The following is a 24,791-nucleotide window of genomic DNA, read 5'->3' on the forward strand; positions in this document are numbered from 1 at the left end:
TGTGATATTTTTAAATATAATTGTTGAACTTACGAGGCAAGCGTCAAGAGTGAGTCTTCGATGGATGTAACAGAGGGGATCTGGTCATTTTTAAAAAATAAAACATCGTTCAGACTTAAATATAAATAAAACAGAAATAATGTAAGTTATTTATTCTTTCTCTGCGGACCGGTACCAAATGGCCCTGGACCGGTCCTGGTCCGCGGCCCTGGGGTTGGGGACCACTGCTTTAGGGGATGAATTGATATGATGCTGGTCAGGGAGCACGAACCTGAGAGAGAATTGGGAAAGGTGGTGGAAGAAGGAAAGAATGTAACTGTCAGCCTTTCTTGGTGTTGATTCTTCTGACCTGGACCTGAGATGTATCATCACCTCCTCTGAGACTGGGGGACACCGAAAAGTTAATTATGCTTACCCCGAAATTTTGTGAGCTGGTAAACTGGCCTCTTCTCCGAAGCACGGTGTTACCGTGTTACCCTGAGAGGCCATGGCTTCTGGGAAGGATGAGCAGCAGAAGGCCCCAGTAGAGGTAATAAGCAATATTTTATAACTGTTTACAGTTTACAGACTCATTTTATTCCATTGGGCACCTTATCTCTGTGCTTTGCTCTCACTGTTTTTCTACTTGGTTAGCTTTCCTTGCAAATCATCTTCCTTCAAGGTCTTATTCAAATGCTCCTGCTTCCATCAAGCCTTCTCCAGTGCACCAATCAGAATTAATGCTCCTTTTACTCGTGTCTGGGTCACGCTATGCCCCCATCACCCAGCTTGTGTGATGCTTTCTATTGTGAACACATACATACTGGTCTTCCCTCCTATCCTGGCCCATAAGTTCCGTGAAGGCACAAAGCATGCCTTTTCCTTTTCTTTGCACCCACAGAATTTGACACGGTTTAGTGGACACTAAATATTATTTAATTGGCTTCAATTTAATTATCCTCATTACAGCTTTGGGAAGTGACTAGGGCAAATGTTATCCTCTTTTACAGACAGGGGATCTGAAGCTGAGAGGATGACTTGTCTTGGGCAAGGAGTTTGTTAGAATCTTCACACATGGCTCCGCACTGTAACGCAACTGCTCTCTGGTTTTGAAGTATGTAGTTACTGGTGGTAATGGGCTTTCCATGGCTCTAATTATATATGCAGAAAATATTAGTTAAAACTTGAGCACTTGTACCCTCTGAAAAAATTAACAACAAGCACTGTCTTTGCATAACAATAGTCTGACTGAGATATTGTTGGAAGTAGTGATGAATATGAAAATCCACTCAAGAGATGCTTAAACTCTCCTTAAATACACTTAGAAATTTGTAAACACAAACCTTTTTTAATTGACATACAATTTACATATAGTAAAATATACATATTTCAGTGTTCAGTTCTATGAGTTTTGACAATTGTACATACTCAGTAAATACATAACTTATTATAAATCTAAATATGTGTATGTGTGTGACAGCATATGGGACCTTTGAGACAGAAAGGAACGGGGCAGGTACAGAGAGACAGACTGAAAAGACAAGTACAAAGACATCTGTGTGAAAAGGACTAGAACTGCCCCTTATTCTGAAATGGTAAGTGGTCAAAGAAATAACAAAATAAATACCAAACCACCTAAATAGGTTTCTTAGAATAAAGGAGGTTACGGATTGCTGAGTGATTTGGGGACATGTGGGCAGAAAGGAAAAGCTGATGTTTTTCAGATCAAAAGCAAGTTCTCTTCTGCAACAATTTCATACACACACACACACACACACACACACACACACACACAAAACCATTCTTATCAAGGAAAAGCAAACTATTGACAACTACAATTCTAAAAAATTGTCAGTTAGAAGGAAAGGACCATTAAAATGGTCTCAGGAGTAAGTCTTATATTTGAGAGGCTGAAATTAATTTTTCCTGGAGTGATAAAAAGATACCATGAGACATCAAGACTGAATTTTTTGTCTAATGTATGGACCAATGGACTCCAAACTTGGGGTTTTTTAAACACAGAAATAATAACTTTTAAGTTTTTAATTCAAGTAAGTCAGTCAAAAGAGTAAGTTACGTTTCCACATTTCACACCCCTAGTAACCAGACCGCGTTACTAAGACATCATTTAGAAGGAATATTCCAGGAACACTGACTATATATAGATTATATTATAGGATCTGAAAGTGTTTTATGACTTAGGACTTCTCTATCTTATCTAAGTTGCAAGTTCCTTGGGTTGGCACAAGGCTTCCTATAACCAAGACAGTCCTTACATACCACTCGCTCAATGATCCCTGTTTTATAAAATCAGTAATACCTGGAACTGCAATACTGAATTAGATTACCTTTCTGAGGTCTTTAAACAGAACATCATTTAAACAAAAAAAAGCTATAACTCAAATTGGAGCTTTCTCCGCAGCTGTTTTCATTTTGCAAATACTCCTGCTGAGCAAGGCCCTGGAGTCAGACTGCATGGGTCTGGATCCTGATTCTACCACTCCGTTGGCTGTGTGACTTTACATAAGTTACCTAACCTCTCTGTGCTAATTGGCCTATCTGCAAAGTTTCAAAAAAAAGTACCTAGTTTATAGAGTTACTGTGAGGATTAAATGAATAATAACCACTCATTTAATAAATATGTATCGTATTTATCGAGAACCAAGTATGTGCCAGGCATTGTTGTAAACTCTGGGAAAACAGCAGTAAACAAACCAGGCAAAAGTACAGGTCTCGTGAAGGTTACATTCCAACCAGAGACACACATGATAAACAAATAAACAGGGCATGTAAAATATCGGATGGTGGTAAGTACTAGAGAGTAAAGAAAAACAGAGTAAGAGAAATAAGAGCTGGGGGCTGCTATTTAGAATGCGCAGGAACAGCCTCACTGAGGGGGCATTCAATATTTAGAATAATGGCTGACACATACACAAGCATTTAATAAGGGTTAGTATTGTCATTATTATTTAAATGCATACTTACCAAATTTGCTTATGACAGACTACCAAGAGAAAATGAAGAATGTTACATTTCTGCCAGGGAGATTATAATCACTATACAATACAAGCCCAATTGTCACTATTTCTTTGGCAATCTATAGGCTGTGCCCTCTTCTCTTCCCATCCCACTCCTGCCCCACCCCCACCCCACCCTGTGCCGCATCCTTTAGATCTATGCATAAATGTCACCTTCCCAGATGTTTCAACCTGGGGTGTGTTTTATTCCAGCACTGCACCTTATTTTTACTTTATTCTTAGCATTTATATCTCATTTAAGCATAGTCTGACGTTACTTATTCTTATTTATTTAAGTCTGTTTTCCCACTAGACTACACTATGCATGAGGGTAGAGACAATATCTGCTTTGTTTACTTCTACACTGCGCCCTCCACGTCTGCTTTGGAAGTGGGCGAATGTGTGGTTAGAGCTCTCCACTCAACCTGCCTATGACCAGGCAGACGGAGCTGGCAGGGTACCTGCCTCTTGGGCACCTGTGTCATGTCCCTCTTCTCTCACTTTCATTCAACACATTTTGAATATCCCATCATTTTAATTGTAGACAAAGGTCAAAGCTAATCTACAAGACAAACAGTATTTGGAAATACAGGCAATAACTTCCCAGAATAAAGAACCAAGCTTACTATTCTAGGGAAACAGAAACAAATCCCCGTGGGTCATGCTGGTCTCATTTGTGTAACCTGGTATTCATAACCTTACTTGTAGTCATCATTCTCTGAACCAGCCATAAGCATCTTGACAAGAGATACCATCACAAACTCTTAATTCATGATACTTGGAGCAAAGAGATTCTCACAGGCAGATGTTCACTTACTAACCATAAGATAGATACCCAGAGAAGGCCAGTCAGCGCAGGTGGTGTGCATGCACACATACAGGGAAGGTCTCGGGATGAAGTAAGGGGATGAATGTGTCAGAGTGAGGGACAAAACTGGCGTGTTTTGATTTTTCTCTACAAACAGGGTTGCTGGGGAGCAATAATAACCCTATCATCACTTCCTAGGGTATCACAGCACACACATCCCAGAAGGGATAAGAAGGGAAAGCTAACGCCAAACAGAACAGAGGCAAGGAACAACTTTCACAACGCGGGCTGGCTCACCCCCCGTGGCAGCGAAACCATTCAGTGGTGCCAGGAAACGGGTGAAGCTCAGCACAGCAAAGGCTGCCAGTCTGGTTTGAACACAGCTCACCCCCTCTGCTTTTCTCTTCCCTCTGCCCGCGGATTCTTAAATCAGCCCTGAGTATCCTTCGTCAGTGGGTAAGCCGCAAGTAGAAGTGAGCAATAGTATTTAGTTGCTAACTGACTCTAAGTAAATGGTGGCAAGTCATGAGGTTAGCTGTTGGTTTATTTATTTCTTCAGATACAGGTTTCACTTTCCAAGCTATTTTTACTTTACTCCTGGCCCCACCCTCTAATTCAATAGGTCAGCAAGAGCAAATTGTCAGAAGTGTTATATTCTCTCCCCTTTTGCTCTAGAGGAGGTGGAGAGGCTGCTTGAAGAAGGGCAAGCATGGGTCTGCACTGAAGCCTGGACCATTCTAAGAAAAAAAAGAAGTTATTTCAAGGATGAAAAGATGAAGGGGAAGGTAAAGAAAAATGGCCAGGGTGCAGGAGCTGACCCACACCAGGAGCTTAACTGCAGTGAAAGTCACCGGCTAGTCTGAAGCAGAGGCCAAGGCCAAGGGGCAGAGTGACACCAGGGAGGGGAGGAGACTTTTAGCGGTTTGGCCAATGAGAATCCCAGCCCAAGCTGCAGATGAAAAGAGGAAGCCCCCTGGAGAGGAGCCAACTGGGAAGTTGTGGGTAAACAGTTGGGGCTGGGGGGGGGGGGGGGAGAAACCAAGTTATTGTCTGTGTTTCTGGAATAAGACGAGATGTCTGTCTCCCCTTTGCCATGAGGGACCTGGCCACAACATGATTGATTTCATAATCTGTGAAGGAGCATTTAAAAAGAAGTCTGGTTAGTTTTAAAATATGAGGCCACGGTGTGACTGACTGTACATCTTTGGCTATTTATTCCACGAGGCAATTACATTAAGTGCTTAACATCAATGCAGAAAGGAAAAATGAGGACATCGTGTGTTTGGTGGGAAGGCTGAGGACGGGGCCTAAACTGACTCTGCCATATACAAACATTCACAGACAGAAAATGAATGCTATAGATCCTGAGTGCTGTCTACAGTGGCAAGGAAACACAGGAAAGCCCCAGCACAGGAGGTAATACTAGTTGTGTCAACAACTGCATGTTACAAATGCTGAAGGTGAGTGAAACTTGCCAAGTGTTAATGGAACTGCTGGAAATGGAGAACTGAGCACCTGACCCGGCCCACCCCGCCTGAGTGGGGGCCAAGCTCACCCCCTCTCTCTTTCTTCCTTCCCATTAGGTCAAAAGAAAGTTTGTTCCTAAATGTTGTTTAGACCTTGGCCTCACCACAGAGCAATCGACCAATGTCTGAAGGTATGCTGAGCATCAGACACCAGTGGAAAAATGCCACTTGCAGGTGCAAATGCCCAAGGGCTTCCTGAGCTCTCAGTCCAAGCACAGAAGGGTCAGCAAAGCAACCATAGAAACAACAGTGCCCAGAACATTTTGTGGAACTTGTGCAGAGGGCTAATGGTACAGGAAATACACACAAAAATACCCCAAACTATTGGGGCTATTATTTCACAGGGTATGGAAGCAACTGCCTAACCTATAGAAACTCTCAATACATACAGCACTTGTAAAATTGATTAAATAACTCTGTCCTTCAAGAAATATCAAATAATAGAGCCTGGCCTTGGCCTGTTGGCTCAATGGACAGAGCATCAGCCTGGCATATGGACGTACTGGGTTCATTTCCCAGTCAGGGCACACATGAGAAGCAACCATCTGCTTCTCTCTCCCACCCTCTCCCTTTTTTCTCTCTCTTCTCCCACAGCCAGTGGCTCGGTTGGTCCAGGTGTTGGCCCACCGGTGCTCAGGATGGCTCAGTTAGTCCTAGCATTGACCCCAGCTGGGGGTTGCTGGGTGGATCCTGCTTGGGGCACCCAGACAGTCTGTTGCACTATCTCCCCTCCTCTCACTCTGTGTGTGTGTGTGTGTGCGTGTGTGTGTGTGTGACAGAGACAGAGAGAGAGAGAGAGAGACAGGAAGAGAGATAGATGAGAAGCATCAATTTTTCATTGCAGCACTTTAGTTGTTCATTGATTACTTTCTCATATGTGCCTTGACCAGGGGGCTACAACAGACTGAATGACCCCTTGCTCAAGCCATTGACCTTGGATCCAAGCTGGTGAGCTTTGCTCAAACCAGATGAGCCCGCACTCAAGCTGGCGACCTCAGGGTCTTGAACCTGGGTCCTCTGCATCCCAGGCTGATGCTCTGTCTACTGTGCCACCACCTGGTCAGGCACCCCTCCTCTCACTTAAAATTAATAATAATAATAATAATAATAAAAGGCAACAAGGCAAAGGTCCAAGGAAGGAGGATAATGACACAGAATAATCCCTTTGTATTTTCTAACTTGTTTTAGACATTTTCAAAAGTAAAAAAAAAAAAAAAAAAGAGAGAGGATAATAATACCCCCCCCCCCCCGGTACCCATCACTCAGCTTCAACAAATATCAACATATGTCTTATTTTATCTGGTCTCACCAGTCTTTTTTCCTGGAGTATTTCAAAGAAAAATTCCAGACAGTTTAGCATTTCACCCATAAATATTTCAGAATGTAAAAGATTGTTTCATGTGCATATTTTACAAAAATTACTTTTTGGAAGTATTGAGAATTTAAAGAGATAAATAAGGAAAGTCCTTAGAGAGGTGATAGCTAAGGATTTGGGGCATTCATTCCTGCCTACTTGCTTTACTCTGACGTGCCAGCCAAGGTCCTGGATGGATCCAAAGGTATATTGGCTAAACAGGCACTTTCATGTGTGCCTTCTTCAGCACCCACAGAGGGAGCCCTGGGGGTGATGTCTGCCCAGCAGGTCTGAGATGTTACAAAGTTAGAGACTTTGAGCCAAGGGGAGCCAACGAGATTCTCTGCTGGGGATTTGAACTTGGCAGCAGAAAAATATGATCAGGCAAAACTCTAGGCTGAAGGAGGTCTCCCTAATTCCACTGCTGAGAGCCTAGAAACTGTCCATCCCAAACCCTGAGAACCTTGCCCTTCCCAAAGCCAGACTGACTTTACATTTGTAGTAAAAAGAATTCTACTACAGATCTCTCTAGAAGAATTCCACAGCCTGGAGATGCAAAGCCACACAAAACTAATGTAGTGATGAGAATGCTATGAAACAAACCTTGTACGTCACATTCTCAGCTGTCTCTCCAACACCTGGCACTGTGCCCAACATAGAGTGGTCATTCATTAACTATTTGCTGAGTGAATCGAAGAGCCGTCTTTCCAGTAGGGAGAAGCTTGTGGAGTCTGGCCATTGCAGAGCAAGTCCTAGTGTGCTGCTAGAAACATGGGTTTGGCTCCAACCCTGCTGCTTTCTTTCTATTAAGTGAGTCACTTAACCTCTGGATCTCAGTTTCTTCATCTATAAATGGGGCATAATAAATTCAGCCAACTCCAAAGAGATATTGTAAGGCTCAAATGAGGTCATGCTATATATGAAAGTGCTTTGTAAACCATAAATTGTTTGCAAATGAAAGGTGTTATTATCTTTTCTAGCAGGGGATTCCATTCTGCCTGTCTCAGCCTTTCAGCCTGAGAAGCCTTTAGGGCAAAAGTGGATGAGGAACTGCCTCCTTCATAATCTTTTTTTTCTGTTCCCATTCTAAGCACTTCTTTTCAGCTTGGTGTCTACTGCAAGGACTCTGTTTTCAAGATTAAACTCTGTGAAGCCTAAACACTAAAATGGTTCTTTTTTCTAAAATATATTGCTTCTCCTTTCATCTCATTAAGTACTCAAAACAACTCTTGACCAGGTAACTGGCCCACTTGTCCCCTCTGAATAGTCATTGAATAGAGGCAGCAGCTTGCTCCATTTCTACCATCCGCCCTCTTAGGACACTCATCTTACTGGGTAGAGGGGTCTGTGGAAAGACAGAGAGGCAGAGGAGCAGGAGAAATAAGTAACTGTGGGTTTCCACAAGGCTTCCAGACTCAGCTCTCTTGCCTGGGAGGCCAACAGGTTGGCAAGACGCTAGTGGGTTGTCCTAGTGCCTGAACCATGAAACAGCTTAAACTTTCCCATTACCTGAACAGCCCTGCACTTACAAAAGGTTCTTGCATTGTTCTGTGCCCTCAGGTTTCCGGGTGGCAGGCCAGCCCTGGGCCGGGCCAGCAAGCACATAGCTGTGACCATCCATCCGCACCACACCTACATTCAGTCATTCTTTTGCTGAGTACACTGGGACATCATCTCATAATGTCACTACCCAAGGAAACAGGAGTGGGGCTGTGAAGGAAGGGGATTACGTCATCATTTTTATTGTTATTCACTTATCAGATAATTATTAATTATACCTCAATTAAAGGCTTGCACTCTTTACAAGCATGAGCTCATCAGCCTTCACAATGCCCAAAGGAGGTCAAGAACCGGGAGACAGCTGATTTGCTCCTGAGTGCCTCTGACTTGAGTTTCAAACATCCTATGATTCCTTTTTACCTCTATAACTGGCGGCTGGCCACTTCCTTTTGAGGAGCCCCTGTTATCTTCACGTGCAGTGACAGACATGTGGCCCATACCGCTGACTGGACACAATCAAAACAGCAAAAGCAGAATTTCCCTTTAAACCTTTGCATGGGTTAAAAAAAAAAAGTCAAAAGAAGAAAAACAGTTAATAACCAGGCGCCCCAATACAGCCAGCTCACCCTCAAGATAAATACGCCAGGGAGGGAACATCACAGTCAATCTTGTGAATTTCAACAAAGCCCCTTGGAAGTGTTAGGCTGGCCTCTTGCCAGAGCTGTGGGTGGGGCCGGGTTTTGGTAAATCACCAAGTCGTTTTGGCGCCGAGGGACAGTAAATGGTGAGTGGGAGCCAGCGCCTTTCAGAAGGGCTAAGCCACAAAGAGACACCAAGTGGAGGGCCAGGCAGCCACAGACTTGTCACTTTGGAAGCTGCAGGTCCCGCCCGCTCCAACAGCAACCCCGTGCTCCGCGCCTTACCGCCCCAAGGTGCCCCCAGGCCTGGAGCACTGTCAATGCTAACAAACCACAACCAGAGGACAGGTTTTCATTTAAAATCCTCACCATAAAAAAATCAAATCAAATAAAAATGTCCCCATCATATAGAACTACAGTGTTTTGTTTGCGGGGGCTGGGGGGCAGCGGATTCTTCCTTTTCTTTTGTAAGAAGCCGCTGGAGCCGTTGATGCAGCGGAATCTCTGGCAGCCAGGGGAGGGCACCAGGTGCCTTCGTGGGCCACACGCCTCGGCCCCACAGCCGCCACCCCCAGGCTGGCTCCGGAGTTACAAAACCTGAAGGAAATGGAAAAGAGAGAAGTGGAAACCTGAGGACAAAAGTGCCTTATCTTGAAAGAGATCAGCATTTTAGTTAGGAGAAAGGTTTACCAATTCAAAGGCCCTTGAAAGAAGTAAACAAACCTCCAGTTAGTTACCCTAGCTGCGTTGGGGGCAGGGGCGGGGGTGGGGGGTGTCCTGGGCTTTGTTCTACAAAGGGTACAGGCCTGCAGAAGAGTTTTGAGTTAAGGGAGTGAGGGCTTTACCTTCCCTCCTCCTCCCACCAGCCCTCCCAGGTGAAGCTTGTAGTGATCTAATCTGAAAGAGCTAAAGCCCAATTTCCTCAGCCCTGGAGCTGATAAAGACCAAGCCAGCCACCAGCTCTGTTCGCAGGGCCATAATGAAAGCCCTCAGGAATCCAGCCAGTATGGTGGTCAAAAGGGCAAGGACTAAATCATACTTCTCAATGCCACTCTGGGCAGCTGTAAGCACCTGTCCTCTTGTTGGAATTTAACCCAGTGGAATTACCATCATGCATGTGTTTGCGGGTTCAGCCAGATTGTATCAGCTCATAAGCACCCAGCTAGCTAGCATATAACTCTCAGGTCACAAGCACCAAACAAACTATTAATTTAGCATTGTCGGGAGGCAAGATTCAGCAAAAACAAATACTAACATATTTTCTTACTGTTCAGGGCAGGGTCTAAAATTCTGTAAATTAGATAATCCTACATTGAGGTATGGTGCCTTCCTTAAGGAAAAAACATAGAGGCAAGACATTTTCTGACATTGCTGCAGTTTATTAGTTCTGCAGAGCAAGTTCTACTGTTGGGAGTGTTTGGAAACAGTATGATAATGTGTATGTTAAGAGATGGGGGGCAGAGAAAGCACAGCAAAAGGACAGAATATCTGTGGCCACGCTGTCAACACCCAGAGGTTTCTCAGAGGTAAAACTGGTAAGAAGCAGGGGGAGGGGGTGGGGAATGGTGGGGAGACAGGGAGACAGACGTCCTGCCAGGAAGTCAGTCAGCCACACTCAGTATGTTCCCCTGAGAACATGTACGCCCACAGGAAAGGGGTCGTTTTCCACGTGAATCAGAGCTGTTCTCGGCTGGAACAGAAAATGGAGTTGTGGGCATCTGGAGTTTCTTTTCTCTTCTGCATTAGAAGAACATACTGTGAACCTTGGTCTGTTGGCTCAGTGGAAGAGCATTGGCTGGGTGTATGGATGTCCCAGGTTTGATTCCCCATCAGGGCACACAGGAGAAGTGGCCATCTGCTTCTCCACCCCTCTCTAGAAAAGTGTGATGCTCTCACGTGTAGTGATACGTGCACCAATGCTATGGGGCTCAGCTTCGTTTCATATTTAATTGTGCTCTGTAGTAACAATGCACATTTTTTACTTAAGCAAATCAACATTAGCCTAGTTGTTTGTTTGTTTTTTAAAAAAGCTTGTGCAAAACTACCAACTTTTCAAATTAATGATACATTTACAAGAACTTCAGGTATATGCACAAAAAAGGTAGAAGTTTCACACTGAAGAATTAACTTGATAATCTAAATTACTGCATAGAACTGTAGTATATACAATATGTTTAAATGCATACTTTTTATTATAGTTTTTTAAAATATATTTAAAACACACATTTTAATCAAATATTTGTAGAAATCCAAAAGGAGCCTTCTATGAAATTTATATCCAGCATGGGTGGAGTTTGGATTTTGGATGGGGACAGCTATGGAGGAGAGATGCATGAATAGGAAAGGAAAGAAAGGGTTAGATTCTAACGGATGTTATATATGATATTGAGGAGTTTGAACTAGATACTGAGAGTCATGAACAAGGGAGTGACACCATCAGGTCTACACTTTAGAGAGATCACATGGCTACAGTGTGGAAAATGGATTTGGGTGGAGGTGAAGGAGAGGACAAGAAGGGAGTCACACTCATCAGTGAGGAGGTGCGGTGGTAACACAGGCGAGGGGTGATGATAGCCAGAACGAAAGTCATAGCACTGGCTGGCAAGAACAGGGCTGTCAACTTCAGAGTCATTAAGAAGGCAGAGTTGACAGGACTTGTTTATTGAATAGACGGAGGTTGCTGGAGTGAGGAACAGAGGAGAATGAATAATGCTCAATTTTCTGTCGTGGGCAGTGAAGTGGATGGGATTTCCTTCCCCAAGGTGGGAAACCAGGAGGAGGAGGTTGGGCAGGGCGCAGAGGAAAGAGATGCTAACCTCAGATACATTGTATTTGGGAGTCAACTCAATGAGTAGGCACTGCAGCAGCTATGCTAAACAGAGTCCAGTGCACAAAGCCAAATAAGCAAAAGATCTCTCTAGTTTATAACGTATGCAAACAAGTAATTTGGTTATAAGGCAGAGGGAACAATGCTTTAAGGGAAGTAGCTACCAATTCAGGAAAAAGAGAAGGTACCTGAGAAAGGTTCGTAAACCTTAAAAGATAAACATGATTTCATTTTCCGGCCTTGGGAAAGTAGAAAGACAATCCCAGCCGAGATGACAGCATGAGCCAGAGATGGAAGGCTGGAAAGACAGACCGGAGCAGGTCACTGCGGTAAGCCTCATGCTACATGGCAGGTTGTCCCTCGTGGGAGCTAGTCTGTAGGTGTGGGGAGCCCATGAAAGTCTGTGGCAGGGAATGCATGAGGTCATGAGTTCCAGTCCCCTGAAGCATGGTTCGCTTCCTTCTCGTCGAAAGCCAGGGACTCTGACTGCAGGGGCTTTGGGAAAGGAATGTCATCTAGCCCCCATCAATCTCCCCAGGTAGATGTCACCATGAGTACAAAAGGAAATACCGGTGGTAACTGGAAAACCACAGTGGTGGGGCCAAATGGGTGAAGTCATTCTGTCTGAGTCACTAATGCTGCCCTTTAACTTATTTTGGAATCTTTTCTTTGCAGTGTGGGGGTGGATTAATTGGCAGAAATTATAGAGGGGCTATATAATCCGTCCTGATTTGGGGAGCTCGTACAAAGATTGGAGAAATTCTTGCTTTACTTTTTGGTTTTGTGCCTTGTTCACATACTTCAAAAGAAAAAGAGATTCTCATGTAATGAAGTGAAGTTCACATCCTATGTCAGTGGTCTCAGAATGGCAGTGAAGTCTGACCAGGTGGTGGCGCAGTGGATGGAGCATCGAACTGGGACGCAGAGGACCCAGGTTTGAAACCTCAAGGTCGCCAGCTTGAGCGCAGGCTCATCTGGTGTGAGCAAGGCTCCCTAGCTTGAGCCCAAGGTCACTGGCTTGAGCAAGGGGTCACTTGGTCTGCTGTAGCCCCCCGGTCAAGGGACATATGAGAAAGCAATTACTGAATAACTAAGGTGCCGTAACAAAGAATTGATGCTTTTTTCTCTCTCCTTTCCTGTCTGTCTGTCCCTATCTGTTTCTCTCTCTCTCTCTGTCTCTCTCTGTCTGTCATACACACACACAAAAAGAATGGCAGTGAGATAGTTTTGTCATCAGAATGTAAAATTGAACTTTCTCCTCAGTATAAAGCAGGCTGCAATTTGATAAATACTGAGACTGTAGAGCACAGGAAAAAAAAAAAGTAAGAAATTTAGTGCAGGCCAATCAAATGCCATCTCACTTCTAACCACTGCCAGTGGAAAACCAGGGGAAATGACCCTGAAAAGGCCAAGATTTTCCAAATCAAGGAAGTGTCTCCAGGCTTCTCATTTTGTTTATTTTCTTTCTGGCCACATCAGACAAAGACATACCTAGTACATAGATCTATGGTTATTTACACACAGGTCCATATATACACACTACATGTTTGGAAGGTAACAAGAAAACCACTTGTAGAGTTCTGCTTGGAAAATGTTCAGTAAAATGTGCTTTAAATTTTTCTGATGTTAAAAGATCCTGTCCCATTTAAGATCTCTCCTAAGATATCTGGAAGCTTGTGGAGGCTTACTAATAATCTTAAATTAGTAGTCCTAATGAAATGAACATAATTGGAGAAGGAAGCTGAGAAGAAAATTGGTAAGAATTATTATCAGAGACACCCAGTTAGAAGTGACCACTGTCAGGAAAGTTGGCACAGAGGAGCAGACAACCAGATGGTGTCTCTGAGTTTACGCCAGGTGGGATGGACCAGTAGGCAGGATTTTCATATAAGTTAAAGGGGAGTAAATATCACTACCCCAAATGAAATTAGGAACTTTCAGAAGATCAATACATTTATTTTCCCCAACAAGTTACAAATCGTGAGCCAAACATTTTAAAGCTGAGATGGAGGAATCAAAACCCAAAGTGCTAGAAACAACGATGTTTGATTCAAATACGAGATTTAAGCAAGCTCACCAGCAGGGTCTCAGAGAAAGCCAACGTTAGATTAAGCAATGATAACGAGCTACAGTATTAATGTTAAATTCTAAAGGTAGCACGTCGCAATTAGATGTTTTTCTTTATATCTTGCTTTAAGTTGGTTTCTTTTATGCAAGGTTAGCAATTAGTGAATTAATGGTTGCAGGCGTAGTTTTGGGGAAGTAAATAACATCTGAAAGATTCCTTTCTAAACTGAAACGCAAATTGACCTCAAATATCAGCCAGATTTTTGGGACTTTCTGCTTGAATTATATCGTTTGATCCTGCTTTTCAGTGAGTGAAACGTAATGTTTAATTTATCCATAAACATGCGAAATCTGTCAGCAAAGTTTTTCTCTAACCAATTTGTTTCTTTTGCAATCTCACATTTCAAGTATTTCTGGAGGCTTTTAACTTGTTAGTTATATAAGTAATACATTCTTTTAAAAAAATATCCCAAGAATCAGATAAATCAGAAGTTACCTGACTTAACCAACTCCTACCCTCAGCTTTAGGCCCCTTCCATTATTACCAGTCCTTATTAAAGGTTTTTTTCTAACATGTTTGAAAAACATGTTTGTATATACTTGAATATATATAGTTATACATTTTTGCATAAATGTTATTATACTGTATATATTTTTTAATAATTTGATTAATTTTTCTCTTTTACTCCTCAAATTCCTTGGAAATTTTTCCTTACCAGTGTGTAGAAATTCACTTCATTTTTTTTTCTTATATGTTTTTGTAAACTCTTTTGAAGAATTATAGATTCACAAGAAATTACAGCAAAAAATATGTTTAGGGAGGTCCAGTGCACCCTTCCCCTAGCCTCCCCTGCTGGTCTGCTCTCATCCTGCACAATGACAGCCCAATAACGGAACCACGAAGTTGACAATGCTACAAGCATGGTGCTTGTTCACATCTCACCAGCATACATATGCTCATTTTGGGGTGTTTATAGATAGCTCCATGCAATTGTATTACATGTATAACTTCATAATAGAGTAAGCTGACTTCATTTTTAAGACTTTGTATTTTTCCTTAAATATATTCCTGGCAATATATCTTTGTGTAAATTCCTCAAAAAAAATCTTTAAAAAAAATTTTAATGGTCTTAGAAATATATTATTTAAAAGTATTGGTATTAAGGATTATCGAGATTGAAGATTTAAAATCTAAATCACATATTGTTTTTTTCAGATACTTTCTTGGATGTGAGGGCGATCTGGCTGCGACACCTGTCACCCCATTGACCGCCAGGGTTGATTCGGCTGATCTGGCTGGCTAGCCGGGTGTCCCCTTCCTCCCTCACCGCTCCACGTGCTTCCCTCCCCAAGCTGCGCACTTGGTCGAAGAGGACGACCTTCCCCGACAGAGGAGAGGACTGTTCTTCGGTCAAGGGTATACGAGTAGCTGCGCTCCCCTGCTAGAACCTCCAAATAAGTCTCAAGCAGATACTTTCTTGTTCTTCTATTGTTTATGGTACATGTATAGATGTGGGCACAGAGAGGTGGATGTTTGGACAGTTAGATAGCCTAAAACCCCTTGGGAGCAGGAACCGTACATAGTTACAGAGCTCTTTGTAAAAGTTGCCATGTCTATGGATGTCTAATGCTTGCTTAGTGTGTGCCCAATAAACGTCTGCTGGTTGGTTAGATCAGTTGATTGATTGGTGCCGGAGTTATTCCACCCTATCACAGTGCCTCTGAGTGATGATATTGTCAGGTGAGCAGCAGCGCCAGCCCACAGAGCCAAGTTACATTTCTCCATGTAAAAACCTGCTCCTGGAAAACTGGAAGCAAACAGAAAATTTGCTCTTAACATTCTCAGTGTAATAAAGCTTAGTAAAATGTTCTTGGAAATACCGAAACATTATAAAAGCACCAAGATACTGCAGTGGTAACTTTTATAGAAACTGCTAGGAGGATAGGTAGCTAGCTAGCTATTTGCACATTTAGCTCTAATTCCATCCAAGACAGTAGCAGTTTCCTACATGACTTCTGGCAGATGTGTTGTGCATGTTAATGAAGCACAGGATCGGAAAAGTCCCGCTGCTTATGAGTTATCCCCGCGTCCTCCTGGGATGCATAGAGCAAAGTTCAAGCAAGGCTGTATTTGTTTTACTTTGTTCTTTTCAGGACATTATTATTGTATTACATTTTTTAATTTTGCTGAGGTGAAGTCAGCCAGAAAAATAAACCAGAATATTAGATATTCCAACTGATTATAATTTTAAAGGACATTGCAATGATTATTTCTTACCAAGAAAAAAAAAAATAGAGAAGAGCAATGTGGCATAGGATATTTAAGTCTTTGTTTACCAATCCCATCTTTCCTTTAACATGGAGCTCAAATTTTACTACCTTCTTGAAAGCTTCTCTGACCAAAATCCAATTCTTTGTGGAACAGTCAAGAATGTAGAATTTGTCGTCAAAAATACTTGTCTGGCTCAAGTCCCACCTCAACCATTTAGAGTTTATGACCTCTGAACCTCAGTTTCCTTATCTGCAATAATTAATACTAAGAGTCCCTTGCTTACTTTGAGAAAAATAATTAGCACAAAACCTGATATATACTAACCATTCAATATATGTTAATTGATTATTATTTATTATAAACTGAAAGCTTTCTGTACCAAGAATTATAAACAGTGACCTGTAGGTCAGATTGTATTTATCCAAACATAGTGTTTTTAAATGTGTGAATTTGGTTTATACATTAAGGCGTGGCACGCCTATATCTAGCTAGCACTCCCTACTGTTACTTCTTGTTGCTTCACAATTTTGCATCACCTGCCTGGTCCCTGAAGGCATTTGAGTTTGTGACTACTCATCTACACTTCTGCTTTTGTGTCCTAAAAGTTCAAAAGAATAGGAAGGAAAAGATTAGTCAGACTGTAATAGCTGTCATTAAGAAAGTGAGCAGGAGAGGGTCAAACTGGCTTCTGTGACTAATGTCCAAGGAGTTGAGAATTTCTGTCCATTCCATTCATTGTTCATTAAGCACTTCACCATAGCTGACTTGTATTATTATCTATATATTTATGAATGTTTGTTTCCTCTTATAAAGAAACCTACAATCTTCTTGAGCATAAGAATCATATTACATACATTAAAAAAATTCCTCAATGCTGAAGTCACTGGTTTGAAACCCTGGGCTTGCCGGGTCAAGGCACATATGGGAGTTGATGCTTCCAGATCCTCCCCCTGTTCTCTCTCTCTCTCTCTCTCTAATAAAAATGAATAAAATCTAAAAAAATTTAATTAAAAAAAGAATCATATTACATACATTAAAAAAATTCTTCAGAATCCCTAGCTCAGTTCCTTCCCATAGTAATATTTCAGTAAATACATTGTCAAAATGGTATTACAATGCATTCACTGAATTGGCCAGTACACTATATACTAAGTGATTTGCTGTATTTACCCTGTTTAATCGATAAATAAATGAGGCAGTGCTATTATTAGACCTGATGCAGAAACTGAAACTTATTAAGGTCATGAAACTTACCCCAAATCCCAAATCCCACAGCTGGTAAAAGGCATAACCAAGACTGAAACCCAGGTCTGTCTGACCCCAAAGACCCAGCTTTTCATCACTTTTGGATATTGCCTCCCAAAGAAATAAACCAGCAAACATTTCTTTTCTTTTCTTTTCTTTTCTTTTTAATTTTTCTGAAGTTAGAAGCCAGGAGGCAAACAGACTCCTGCATGCACCTGACCCAAATCCACCCGGCATGCCCACCAGAGGGCGATGCTCTGCCCATCTGGGGCGTTGCTCTGTTGCAGCTGGAGCCATTCTAGTGCCTGAGGCAGAGGCCATGGAGCCAGCCTCAGCTCCTGGGCCAACTTTGCTCCAATGAAGCCTTGGCTGTGGGAGGGGAAGAGAGAGATAGAAAAGAGAGGGGGAAGGGTAGAGAAGCAGATGGGCGCTTCTCCTGTGTGCCCTGACAGGGAATCGAACCCAGGACTTCTGCACACCAGGCCGATGCTCTACCGCTGAGTCAACCAGCTAGGGCCCCAGCAAACATCTCTTGATTAATTAGATGCTGAACAGCTGGACATGAATAAACTCTCTAAGCTCATAATATCTTGGTCACTGGGCAATAACTAGGTATTTACTATTGTAGATGTTGGGATTTGAGCTTCATTCAATCAGCAAAATGTTTTGCTAGGCATGTGCCCAGAAGGCGAGATGAATGAGATAGTGCCACAGAAACGAGTAATTATGAAACAGTGGTATAGGCTTTAATGACCATTTTGAAAAGTGGGGAAATAGAAGACTAATTTATTTTAAAATAGTTAACTATGTTCAGTCAGCATTTCAAGAATCCCTGCTATGTGCCCAGCACTGTGCTAAGCAATTTACAAATACTTATTTGTTTAACTTTCAAAACTACCCCATGGAATAGGTTTCGAGGTTTCGTTATCCATATTTATAAATCAGTAAACTAGGCCTGAAGTTGGTAAGGTCACACACTAATAAAGTGGTGAAGAAAGGATTCAGCCTCAGGTCTGCAAGATACCTACGCCCGTGGTTAGTCCACTTACCGTGCTTTTATGAACTGTATTTTCTTCTGGTCTTTAGCAGTATCAGGAAACAGTGTGTATAAATGAAGCAGCAGCTCTGTCTCTTTGCAATTCCTCCAGATCAGGCGTCCCCAAACTGCGGCCCCCTGAGGCCATTTATCCGGCCCCCGCCATACTTCCAGAAGGGGCACCTCTTTCATTGGTGGTCAGTGAGAGGAGAACTGTATGTGGCGGCCCTCTAACAGTCTGAGGGACAGTGAACTGGCTCCCTGTGTAAAAAGTGTGGGGACCCCTGCTCCAGATGGGTAAGTGAACCAGTAAGGTAATGTGGCTGAGTCACTGTCTGACCTGGGAAAGATATTATTTTGATAGTTTACTTCTCACTTTCTTTTTCTCAGCTAGGATTTGTAATCCCCGAGGTTCTTTAGGCTGCCACCAGTTTTTATGTGTGCTGATCTTGACGATCTCCTGTCCAGTCACTTTGCTTTTTCATATTTAATGTAATTATGGTCCTTTTAGTTCCTGTCATCTTCCCTATCCTCTATCACATCTGTAAGGCTAGTGGTTGTGGCCATGCAGGTTCCCATCGGATTCGGGCAGACAGTAAAGGAACTGTGGAGCCAGAAAATGGTGGGCCGTTCGATTTATTAGTCTCACAGGGGCTGACGAGTAAGCAGACAGGGAAGACCACTTCTCTCTCTGTCTCAGGTCCCTCAAGCCAAAAACAGGCTGGGGGGAGGAGGGAACCCCCTCTCCAGCAAACAATAGCAATGTCCTTCCCAAGGGCAGCAGGCAATCCGCAATCTATAATCCGACGCCTTGAGGGCAAGACCCTGCAACCCTGCGCGCGCGCGCACGCACACACACACACACACACACACACACACACACACACACACACACGGTGCTGCCTCATGCTCATGCACCAATCAGCCAAACTAGAAATGAGCAAGCCTAACTCATTCACTTGCCCAACAACATCAAACAAGAGAGTCTCGACAGAGGGTTTCGGGACTAGTGTGGTGATTATATTGTAAGATATTTCATACTGAATCATGATATACACCCAAAAGTAATATAATATTGTATGCCAACTATAATTTAATAAAAATAAGTAAATTTTAAAACGGAGAGTCCTGTCAGTTAGTTAGTGGTCTGATTGGACATTCTCACAAAAAAGGTTCTAGATCAAAGCCAAAGCATGATCAATAACATTGACAACATATTTTAGGAAAAGAAAATATCAAATGAATGTGGAAGGTTTTCAGTGGACCCTCTCAGGAAATGTTTTAGGATTACTCTTCAACAGGTTCGATCTTAGAGCCTGGCATGTGTGTCCTCCATGTCTAATTGGGGACATACAAGGGGAGGCGCATGGCCCCAGACTGTGTTACTCAAGGACAGAGAAAAGGAGCTGTGACCAACGGAGAATATTTGGGCAATATCGAACCAACACCTTAAACACAAGCCTACCTTTGGGTCCAGCAATGTCATTTCTAGAAAACCATTGTAAAGAAACAGAGATGTGTATAGTGATTTACATAATCTTTAAGAACAAAAAACCAGAAACCACCTAGCAGTTTGATCATAGAAAATGGTGTCAATAAATTATGATTCATCCAGACAATGAAATGCTATGTTGAAAACTTCATGTTGTAGAAAAATATTTTGTGACATGGAAAAATGTTTTCCATATACTTTAATCTCTTTATAATAGAATGTTTCAAGCATATACAAAGCAGTGAAGCTATTACACCAAACCGGTCATTGAGCTTCAACAATTATCTACTCATTTTCAATCTTATTTTAACTCCAATCACAGTTTTTTACAATCACACTATTTTTCTACTCCTCCCTCCTTCCTTCCACCATCTGAAGAAAGTCTCAGAGCTATTATCACTGCACTCATAAATATTTCTCCAACTCTCTTAAAAAGATAAGGAAATGACCATAATGCCTTGGTATCATTAACTATCTAAACAATTTCTTTGAACATCTCATAAAGTTTTGAGCTTTCTAAAAAATTCATTTGTTCTAATTACAATTCAAACATAGTCTATAACTTGCATTTAGTAATAGGTTCTTTAAATTTCTTGTAGTCTTTAAGTTCTTCCTCCTTTTTCCTTTTTTTCCCCTTGCTATTATAAAAGTTTGTTGAAGAAACCAGATTTTTTTTTTGTCCTGTAGTTTCTCATTTCTTAGATGTTGCTAATAACTTCTCCATGGTAATTTATACATGTTTCTCTGTATCCTGTATTTGCTTGACTTGGTGTTTGTTTTTTGGCAAAAATACTTTATTGATTGCTATGGACTAAACTGAGTCCTTCCAAATTATGTCTTCCCAAATTAATTTATGTTATAAATTGTTGTAGACTCATATGTTAAAGCCCAAACCCATACAGAATGTGCCTGTATGTAGAGATAGGATCTGCAGAGAGGTCACTGAAGTTAAAATGAGGTCATTTGGCTGGGCCTTAATCCAATATGACTGATGTCTTTATAAGAAGAGGAAATTTGACCTGACCAGGTGGTGGTGCAGTGGTTAGAGTGTCAGATTAAAACACAGAGGACCCAGGTTTGGAACATTGAGGTTGCTGGCTACAGCCCAAAGGTCACTGGCTTGAAGCCCAAGGTCGCTGGCTGGAGCAAAGTGGTCACTCACTCTGCTGTATTCCCCCATTCCCCTGTCAAGGCACATATGAGAAAGCAATCAGTGAACAACTAAGGTGCCATAATGAAGAACTGATGCTTCTCATCTCTCTCCCTTCCTGTCTATCTGCCCCATCTGTCCCTCTCTCTGACTCTCTGTCTCTGTCAAAAAAAGAAAAAAAAAAAGAGCAGGAAATTTGGACTCAGGCTCAGTACAGAAGGAAGATCATAAGAAGACACCAGGAGAAGAGGGCCATGTGCGAGCTAAGAAAAAAGGCCTCAGAAGAAACCAACTCTGCTGACACCTTGATCTTGGACTTCTAGCCTTCAAGACTGTGAGAAAACAAATTTCTGTTGTTTAAGCTATCCAGTGTATAATACTTTGTTACAGCAGCCCTGGGAAACCAACATGTAGCTAACACAAACTCATGGAAAGGCACATAATCCATTCTTGAGTAAGGAATTCTGCAGTGGAAAGAAAAAAGAAACATTATAAGCAGTAACTTAAAAAAAAATCTCTATAATAAAATGGCTACTATTTTAGAACACATTATGTGCCAGGCTAAACACATTAGTCATTATATTACTTGATCCTTATAAGAATCAGCGGCATAGGTATTACTGATACCACTTATAGAGAATAAAACTAATTCAGAGAGATCATGATACTAACCCAAGACACACAACTAATAAAGTGGCAGAGCTGGGACTCAAAGGCATCAGCTGTCTGTCTGCAAGTCCTGGGGCACCAACGTACCATGCATATAACCACTGGGAGTTTGGGTATCAGTCACAGCTTGGCGCCGGCCAAAATTGCCAAGTTCGAAGTGGAAAAGAAAGCAGGTAAATGAGAGCATTCTCCCAGTAAGAAGTAGAGGGTATCTGGCTTCTGAGGTCCCAACGCTGATTTTCATAATGCTCTGCAGTTGCTCACAGCTTTCTGGTAGTGACTGCTGCAATGACCATAACAGTGATTCCTCTCACATCATCATGGAAAATCACTGGGGCATTATCTTTTATACACCCTCCTGCCTCTTCCCTCATTCTCTTAAACCCACTAACAGACCTACACTCCGTGTTCACATTCATAGCTGTTTTGTTCTATTTGCATTTACTTTGGTGCAGATTTCTTTTTCAATTTGGAATTAAGAAGCAGTAAGTGGGCCTTGGCTGGGTGGCTCAGTAGATAAAACATAATCTTGGTGCACCAAGGTCACAGCCTGAATTCCTCAATCAGGACATGAACGAGAAGCAGTCAATTATTGTACATCTAAATGAAACAACTTGCCTGACCTGTGGCAGCACAGTGGTTAGGGAGTCAACCTGAAATGCTGAGGTCGGCGGTTCAAAACCCCGGGCTTGCCTGGTCAAGGCACATACTGGAAGCAGGTAGGAGTGATGCTTTCTGCTCCTCCCCCTTTTCTCTCTCTCTCCTCTCTCTAAAATCAATAAATAAAATATTAATAAAATAAATTAAATAAATGGAACAACTAAGTGGAACAATGAGTTGAGGTTTCTTTCCTTCTCTCTCTCTCTCAAATAAATGTGAAAATTTTAAAAAGAAGAAAAAGCAATGAGTGGGAGGCAATGCAGTGTTCATGTTGAAAGCTTGGGCTTTGGAATAAAACCAATCTGGGTTGTAGTCCCTGCTCTGTCCCTTTATTTGGGCAACTTTAGGTAGGTAAGGGCTTTATTTCTTCTAAGCCTCAGTTTTCTTCTCTTTAAAATGAAATTAATTATAATATCTACTCCACAGTGTGGCTATGACAATTAAATGAGATAGTGCATATAAAGCACACCTGGAAGTTAATAAGGTAACTTGGAAACAGCCCTGTGAGGAAAAAGAAAGCTGGTAGAGAGAAATGATGGGTGTCAGTACTCCACATACACCCCCTCTGCGCGAGGGGTGGACTCCACCCTGGAAAAGCAGGTCAGATGACTTTGGTGACTTTGTCACTAGCAATACTTAACCAGAAAGTTTCAGGCACTCTTGCCTTCCCCGCACTGGCTGGATTTACTGCTTTTTCCAGTGACTTTTTAGTTATTTTATCACTCAATCAACAAATGGCACTGACTTTGAAAATTACAGTCTGGGTAGGATTAAGTAAATAGCAGTGTATCTACAAAAAGAGACAAGAACTAGTTTTGTCCTGAAATGTCTGGCCACTCGCCTTGCCCGACAATGGGAAATCGCAGGTCTGTCAAGCATATTAAGCTTTATCTACCTACCTCGGTCTGTGTCGGTGTTACCTCTCCCACTTCTTCTGTAGGAAAAGTGCACTATGTTTAGGACCAGCAAGCTGTGCTTGTTGGGGACACCCAGTGTGATTAGTCAGGGCTGGTCTAACATCTTCTCTCCATTGCCTAAAGCATTGGTTTCTTCATACCCTGCTGCTTGCTCTCCTGCTTGTTGGCCTGGTCGTCCTTGATTACATGGTTTTGTCCTCCATCTACTTCATGGTGGACTCCAAGGCTGGGGAAGCATGATGCTGATCTGCTGGTCCAACCTATCTCTCTGAGGGACACTGTGCCATGTGTATCCTGGCCCCAAAATGCTTGGGGACCTGGGCTACAGGGTGACCTCTAGATCATGTTCCTGTGGGTGTGGACACTTTCAGTGTGGCCTTCCTGGCTGTCAAGGCCTTTCCTTGGCTGGACTGGGGTGGATATCAAGGCTGGTTCAGAGAGAGAAGTGGCAGCTTTCTTTCTTCATTTTCTCTGCCTTTTGGTGAGAAGAATCAAAAGATATATTTGAAGTACCCAACTCCAGAAACGAGAACCACGTTGTTTTACCTGACGTCACACAAATGCTATCAAAACCTCAGATTTCTGGTAATCTTTGCTATTTATGGTTTGGGGAGTTCAAGTAAGATTTGAGAGGGAAATTGGTGGTTTTTCTTCCTGGGTTATGTTTTGCCCTAACTTCTGCTTCTTCTATTTTTAAACTACCCAAAGAAAGCAATTTATTTATTTATTTTTTGCTTGGTAGGTTGGAGGACAGTCTTCCAAGTAAAATGTTATAATAAGAATGAGAATCACAATGAAATAATATTTTAGCCTATGAAAATAATTTGCAAGAAATTTGCATGAGGTTACACGTTATATTTCACCAGAAGTACCCTATGCAGCTTTTATTTGGGGGGGGGGGGGCTGATGAGCAGAGTATTGAGGTTTTGATGTTTGACTTACTGCTGTCAATTACAATATTTCAGAGGTACTCAGTCTTCCACCCAAGAATCCACAAGCACATGGCATTGACTGGCCAGCAAAATAAAATAAATCCTTCATTCCCCTATCTGGGAAGCCAAGTGAAGGAAAGTGAAGCAATCTGTCTGGTTACTCAGCCAGTTCAGTGAGACCTAGAGTTGAGAAACTGAAAAAAATATGTAGCTCTCAAGTTTTAGTCCTCAGAGAAGTTAGTTTTTCTCCCCTCATTTTCATAAACTTCTGGAATTTTTGGAGATATGGACTGATTCAAATTTTCTTCTTTCTTGATTAATATTAGCTAATGTTGTTATGATTAGACCTTTACTTGAGATCATGTTGTTTCCAAGGAACAGAGTCAGACATTGCATCTAATTCTATCCATAGACCAATAGTTCTATTATCCTGGCATAAGTCTTGGGTATTGTTTTAAAACTCTTCCCACAGGTAAGGAAAAAGGGAACCAGTAGACATTATGCACCAGCTGTGCCAGGGAGTCCACCAGACATTTATTTTTTAATTTTAAAAAAAACTTTCCATTGATTTGAGGGGAGGAAGAAGAAGAGAGGGAGAGAGGGAGAGAGAGAGAGAGAGAGAGAGAGAGAAAGAGAGAGAAGCATCAACTCTCCTGTTGTTCCACTTAGTTGTTGCATTAAGTTGTGCACTCATTGGTATCC

The 24,791-nt window shown here is 42.1% G+C and overlaps 2 long non-coding RNA genes across 2 annotated transcripts in view; both read right to left on the reverse strand.

Moving 5' to 3' along the window:
- Positions 1 to 24,791, reverse strand: part of LOC136404412 (uncharacterized) — a 142,183-nt gene that overhangs the window by 44,065 nt on the left and 73,327 nt on the right. The gene's annotated exons all lie outside the window — the stretch shown is intronic.
- On the reverse strand, positions 929 to 4,254 carry LOC136404411 (uncharacterized). Its single transcript, XR_010751242.1, has 3 exons — positions 4,102 to 4,254; positions 2,965 to 3,035; positions 929 to 1,130 (listed from the first exon to the last, which is right to left on the reverse strand). It is a non-coding gene; the product is annotated as an uncharacterized lncRNA (long non-coding RNA).

The sequence above is a fragment of the Saccopteryx leptura genome, chromosome 4 (genome assembly GCF_036850995.1).
Source record: "Saccopteryx leptura isolate mSacLep1 chromosome 4, mSacLep1_pri_phased_curated, whole genome shotgun sequence".
NCBI classification, from domain to species: Eukaryota; Metazoa; Chordata; class Mammalia; order Chiroptera; family Emballonuridae; genus Saccopteryx; species Saccopteryx leptura.